The 6,783-nt window shown below is 47.1% G+C and overlaps 1 protein-coding gene across 6 annotated transcripts in view; it reads left to right on the top strand.

Moving 5' to 3' along the window:
* Positions 1–6,783, top strand: part of PROM1 (prominin 1) — an 87,588-nt gene that overhangs the window by 22,506 nt on the left and 58,299 nt on the right. The window lies entirely within an intron of this gene.

Raw genomic sequence — 6,783 nt, 5'->3', positions numbered from 1 at the left:
GCCCCTCCAGCTGTTGCACTGCTTATCTTGCCTGCCAACCCCCAGCACACAACCCCTGGAACAGAGGTGGGAGGCAGCAGCTGGAGGAGGAAGGGGGAAACCCAAAGACTCCAGCCGCTGTTGCATTTGCACCAAGAGGGGGAGGGGAAGAGTGGTGGCTGGTCAGGAGCTGTGGGCTGCCAGTTAGACTTCCCTCTGCGATTAGTATAGTACACCTACACTGTACACTCAAGTTAGCAAGTAGCAGTGGAAGAAATAATCCAGTTCAGGTACAACAGTGGTTTGTGTTCCTTTGAACCACTCCTGAACACTATAGCCCCTGTTTTAGACATCATCACATGTTGAGTTCTTGTAATATGGCCCTTGGCTGAGATCAAAATGGTTGACACAGTACTTTGTACTATCTATTAGCTTGTACATGCCTAGGTATGAGGTTTATGGGTCTGTATGTTTAGATGGATGCATGGAACTCTGTACATGGTCACTAGGCTCACATCAATGCCAAACTGATCATCATAGGATTTGAAGAGGGAAGGTACTTTGTGCTGTCCTGTCTTTCTGAGAATGAGAGTATGGCTCCAGTACTGCAGTTCCCAATTTTTTTCCAGTCATGACACAACTTGGATAATTTCATGGATCCCCATACTTATGTTATTTGTGCACTGACAAGTAAGCAGGGGTGGTGACTTGCTGTGTGTCAGTTGTTCTGTGGGAAACTGTCCCTATGCCCACTCTTCCCTTAGGTTGAGTGCTAAACCACATCAGCTTATCCCAGAATGAAACAGGTTTATGTTGCTTTGGTTTAGGATAGGGGCTGTTACCGCAGTTCATGAGGGCCCACTCTGATAACTGTGGACATGCTGCACCTCAGCTCTCCAGTGACTGTCCTGTGGCTGCTTCACTGATGCCCCTGTCACATGGCCAGTGAGAGCCAAACGGGGCAACTTAGCCCTCTTTCATTTAGGGAGGAGCTGCCCCAGGTTAGCTCTTGCCATGCAGCAGTTATGGGTACAGGCACAGTTATGGAGCAGCTGAGGCATGCTAAAGCTTTATTCTTGTTAACTGTAAACAGAGGGCATGATTGCAAACTCAGAGAAATAAAAGGCTCTGTGACAGGTGCTAGAAACTCCCAGCATGTGTGCCAGAGCACGGCACTCAAGGTAATTTTGCTTGATACACCACAGCAGGCCTGGGCTCTGGGCAACTGTCAGTGGCCATGGCGCACAGGCTGCTCAGAGTAGGTGACAGGGAGGCTGCAAGCCAGGGGTGGGAGGCAGCAGCTGTCTAGAGCCCGGGTCAGATGTGGCAGGCAGCGAGGAGGTTGCAAACAGCTGCACCGGGCTCTAGAACCTTGGTCAGGCTTCACGGAGGCGGTGGCTGCACACATGCCTCAAGCACATGGCCAGGAAGGGGTCTCGGGCAGTGCAACCCCAGTCCCTTGCTCACTGTGCACCCTGAGGTGTGTGTGTGCAGCCACCACTGCCATTTAACAGGTGCTCTGGACATGGTACAGCTGTTTTTAGCTTGCCCACCACCTGCTGCGGCTGCCCAGAGCCCAGGCCAGCTATGGCAGGCAGCCAGGAGGTTTCAAACAGTTGCACTGAGCTCCAGCTAGACTCTGTGGCAGTAGCAGCTGTACGCATGCCATCGGGTGGATGGCAGGGAAGGGTTTAGGGTTGTGCTGCCCCAGGCCCCTTCCTCGCTGCTACACCCTGAGGTATGCATGCAGCTGCCATTGCCACAGAGCCCAGCTGGAGCTTTGGAGCCCAGTGCAGCTGTTTGCAGCCTCCTGGCTGCCTGCTACAGTCAGCCTGAGCTCTGGGCAGCTGCAGTGGGTGGCAGGCAGGCTGCAAACAGCTGCACAAGGGTCTGGAGCCCTGGCACTGGCTGCACAGCGGCGGTTGCACATGAGTCTTAGGGCGCACGGCTATCAAGGGGCCTGGGGCAGCACAACCCTGGCTCTTCCCCTGCCGTCCACCTGGTGGTGCGTGTGCCTCCATCACCTGCAACAAGGATTGGATCCCTTGCACATCCAGCACACCAAGCTGAGGTGTGGGTCGAGGTTGGGGTGTTTTTTTGGCACTTTGGCCAAAAACATTGCTGACCCCTGCTCTGTGGGGACTCCCAACTGCTGCACTGCAGCTCAGAGTTGTCACCCCTAGTTTGGGAATCACTGTTGTGGTACCTTGATAGCCTAGGTATAGTGTTTGGCTGTGTCATTCCTCTCTTGAAGCTAGGCCAAGCTGTTACCAAACCCACAAGTTATTTTGGGTGCTAACAGTGCATTCAAAGACTGCAGAAAAACCACTGTATACGTTAGATGAAGTTGAGAGCATGGATTTCATGAACTAGTGAATAGGGCTGTGTGAAGCTTCAGTAGCCAATTCGATTTGGAGGAGATTCGGTGGCTGAATCTCTGAATCCAAATCAACTCGGGAGACCCATTAAAAGGTCTGAGTCAAATCCAAAGCCTCCAAATCGATTTGGAAAAGATTTGGAGATTCGGATCAGTTGGGGTGAGGCAGGCACAGCTGGGTGGCTGCAGGTTCTTCTGGTTCCTCTGGCTGTGCCTGCCTGTCTCCATCCCTGCCTGGCCCTAGCATCCTGGCACTTAAAAAGCTCCCCACTCACTGACTGCAGCAGCAGAGATCAGGACCTCTGGGAGCTTGTGACAGTGCCCCCCCCCCTGGCACCTGCGTGGCCCCATCGCGCAGGTACAGTGTGGCCTGGCAGGGTGTGGCATGTGGTCTGGGATCTGGGCCTGAGCGTTACCGTGCTCCAGGTGACTGCTGGAGCTGCTCCAGCTCCCAGACCACGTGCAGCGCCCTGCTGAGCCATGGTGCGCTCACCCCATAGGATAGCTGTCATGTGGGTGCCAAGTGGGGGGGATGATCCCTGCTGCCCTGCACTGTGTGGTCGGGGGGAGGAGGGCTCTGCCACAAGCTCACAGAAGCTCTGCTCACCGCTGAATCAAATAACTGTCCTCCGAATTGGCCAAATCCGAATGCAAATAAAATACTTCCCTATTCTCACAGGCTTACTAGTGAGAACTGTAAATGAAGCCATTTAATTGTGAGTGATAACTGTGAATCTGAGTGTTTCCATATTGCTCTAAATGCTGGAATTGTGTTCATGAGAACTGGAAACCACTGCCAGCTATAATCATATTTACAGTGTCCACTAGATAAACTTATTTGTCTCTTAAGAGTGGCAGTGTATAATGTCAGAATAGTGTTTATATGTTATCTGTATTTAAGAAGAAGAAAAAACTTATCTGCTTGTCCAACCTCAATAGTATGTAAGACATTAGAACAAATTTCAAGGGAAAGAATAAAGGAGGAAGATGGAACATGGGATAAAGTTCAACATGGTTTTGCCAAAGATAGATTATGGCAGGTTAGTCTGATTCTAATAATTGAGTTATTTTTGTCAGAAGAAAGATAAGGGGAATGTGGTAAATGTACTTTGTCTGGACTCCCCGAAAGCATTTGCTGAGATAACACAGTGGAAGATGGGGGAGATGGGGATTATTATGAGAATTACAAAGTAGATAAGGAATTGGCTGAAGTGGCGACTACAACTGAAAATGCTGAAAGGGGAAGCTACCTAGCTGAAGAGAGGCTTCTAGGGAAATCCTCAAGGATTGGTGTGGGAGTACTTTTTAAAATATGCATGTTACGTTCTTGGCTCAAAAAATAGCAGCAAGTTATTTACTTACGGAATAAAGTTAGGAGACCTTATTAGTACAGATAAAAGCTGGAATACCATAAAGAAGATTTGGGATGACCCTGAGGCCTGGAGTAATAAAGTAATTAAAAAATTCAACAGTACAAATTGCAGCATCGTGTTCCTGAGGATTATAGCTAGAATTTTTCATATAAGCTGGGAACTACGAGTGACGGAAGAGGAGGCAAAAAAAGTGGGCTGTGCTTATATAGTGGTTTTCAAACTATTTCAGGGAACTCTGGAGTTGTGCAACAGGTCATGAGGGGTTCTGTAAAGATTGGTGGTAATCACGGAGCAGGTCAGGAGATGGTACACCTGGCTCTGCACCAGTCTTTAGGATAGGGGTAAGGAATTCCCTGGCAGAAGTGATATGAAAGGGTTCATGACTTTCCACTGTGCTTGTCCATCACATAATGACCATGAGCGACTTTTTTTTTTTAATTTTGTTTTATTTTTGGATTGCTATATTAAATTGGTAAGCAGAATCGTAGGGTGTGTCAAGAAAAGTAATTCTGATAGCTTTAGGGAAATATGCAAACTACTGGTAAGAACTTGTTTGGAACAGTATGTACTCTTTTGGTCACTTATATTTTAAGAAAGAGTAATTTAAACTGGAATAAGTGTGAAGGAGAGTTACTAGAGTAATAAGGGGGATGAGAACCTGTCTAACGAGAGGAGACTAAAACTTTGGCTGCTTAATCCTACAGAAACAAAGACGGAGAAGAGATATGATTGCTGTGTATAAGTACATTATCAGGGTAAACGCTGGGGAGGGAGAAGAGCTGGCGAAGCTAAGAAAGAAGGTTGGCGCTAGAACAAATGAGTACAAACTCACCACAAAGATGCACGGTCTGAAATTTGGTTGAAAATTCCATCAAAATAGTGACTTTCTAATCGCAGTAGTGGGGCCAAAAATCTAGTTTTAAGATGCAGCTTGAGAAATTTATGGATGGGGGCTATATAGTGATTATCAGGGATCTGGATTTTCCATTTGCTGCAGAAAAACATGGGAAAATGCAGATTTTCTTTAATGGAGAAAACTTGGATTTCTTCTTTTAAAGGAGAAAATTATGTATTTGCCCCTTTAAAGGAGGAAAACGTAGGAAACAGCAGGTTCCAGCCTGGATGGTCCTGCTTGGGGTTGCAAGGAGTGGGAATAGAGATATCGGGCAAGGGGAGCTACGTGCATGTGGAGAGGCAGCAGGAGCTCTATAGGAGTCTATGGGAGTAGAGATGGTTCAGGAAGGGGGCACAGGCCACCGGGAGAGGGGGGAAGAGGGAGCACAGGCCACATGTGGCAAGGTACAGGTGACCCCTGAGATTTCTGTACCCACAGTGGGGCGTGGGGCTTCAACAGCAGGGCCAGAACAGATCCAGAGGAGCTGCCTCTGGCCCAGCGCTGGGTCCTGCCTGCTGGGTGGCAGCGGAGGCTGCTGCCCTGGAGTTGGTCTAGCCCTGCACCCTGTTGTGGGCACAGAAATCTTGGGGGGCCTTACCCACACATCTGCTTCCTTCTTCACACACTGAGGGGCTGGGGGCCAGCAGGTCAGGAGGACCAGTAGGGCTGGGGGGCTGTGGGTTGGGAGTCAGGGGCACTGGCAGAGCCGGAGGGCAGCAGGCTGGGAGCAAGGGGCACTGGCAGGGTTGGAAGTGAGGGGCAACAGCATGGGTTTGGGGCAGGGCACTGGTGCATATTAGGGCTGCTCAGTGCCACAAGACAGTGAGGGGGACAGTCACAGCTGATCCCATGTTCTGGTGAGCAAAGGGGGCAGGGAGAGCTCTGATTTTTTTTTTTCCATGATAAAAAAAAAAAAACAAAACCCCCAAAATCAAATGCCAAAAAGTATAGGTATTTAGAATGGATTTGATTATAGTGAGTGAGGCACTGGTAGGTTTCCAAATTGCGTTAATATTGTAAATGTATCAATAAAACATTGTGTTCTACCGATACCTCTATATATTGGCATTTCATTTTAATTGCAGAAAAAATGCTGATTTGGGGTTTTAATCAGAGATTTTGCAATTTTTAAACCAGGATCCCTGGTGATTGTCAGAGAAAAGGAGATTAAGGTGTGTGTGTTTGTGGAGGGAGAGGAAGATCTCAAAGACTTCCATGAAGAAAAGGGGGAAATGCCATTCTCCCTTGCCATGGAGGGCACTACACAAGGCGAAGAGTTGAAACTGCAGCCAGGCAGATTTAGATCCCACTTTAGGGAAAAAAAAACTTAACTGTCAAAACAGTGGAAGCAGCTGTCTGGGGAAATGGTGGAATCTCCTTAATCAGAGGCTTTCAAGAAGAGCCTGGATGGGCATCTGTCTGGAATGATTTAGAAACCTGTGCAGAGTATTGGAATAGCTGACCCTTGAGGTCCCTTTCAACCCTTGGATTCTGTGTGGTTACTTGCAAGTGACCCAATAGGTCCTTTTTACTCATGTCCCCAGGGTTACACAGCTTCATTAGACTATCTCAGATGTGTAGAAATTGTATTCTGTCAGGGTAAATCAGGAGTTGACTATAGCCTCATAAATATTCAGCTGATTATGTTGTCTTGATTTCTAGCTGTTTTGTGAGAGATTCTTGTATTCAGCTTCCATTATCATATTTAGGTACCCACTTTCATTATATTTTTAATTAAAAAAGACCTAACTGGGGCCATAAATATGCTAGATTAGCTCCCCTCTGAATCTTGAAAACCTGATAAAATTTCCAATAAAAAGTTCATATAATAAATATTTGTATTTTAGAATGTTTATATAGATGGACTTCGTAATGTCCTTACAGGATTCAGTAATGTTTTCTTTTTTGCTTACTTTTCCTGTTAAGTTCTAAACTGATGGGGGTTTTTTGGTTATTTTTTTGAGGAAAAGGCAGAAGGCAGGGCAGGGTGCTCCCTTAGAAACTAACTAGGTCAGACCAGTATAATCTTTTGTAGGTTACGGGCTACTTATCAGTTATCAGCAGGGATCCTAGTTTTCTCTGTTTTAAAAAAAATGCAAATTCTCCAATTAAAACTGCATTTTTCTATTATTAAAATGAAGTGCCACTATATACATAGG

Source organism: Crocodylus porosus, unplaced genomic scaffold (assembly GCF_001723895.1).
Source record: "Crocodylus porosus isolate Cpor-Errol unplaced genomic scaffold, CroPor_comp1, whole genome shotgun sequence".
Lineage (NCBI taxonomy): Eukaryota > Metazoa > Chordata > Crocodylia > Crocodylidae > Crocodylus > Crocodylus porosus.
Note: the sequence above shows the minus strand (reverse complement) of the source record. Positions and strands in the feature narration are given on the sequence as shown.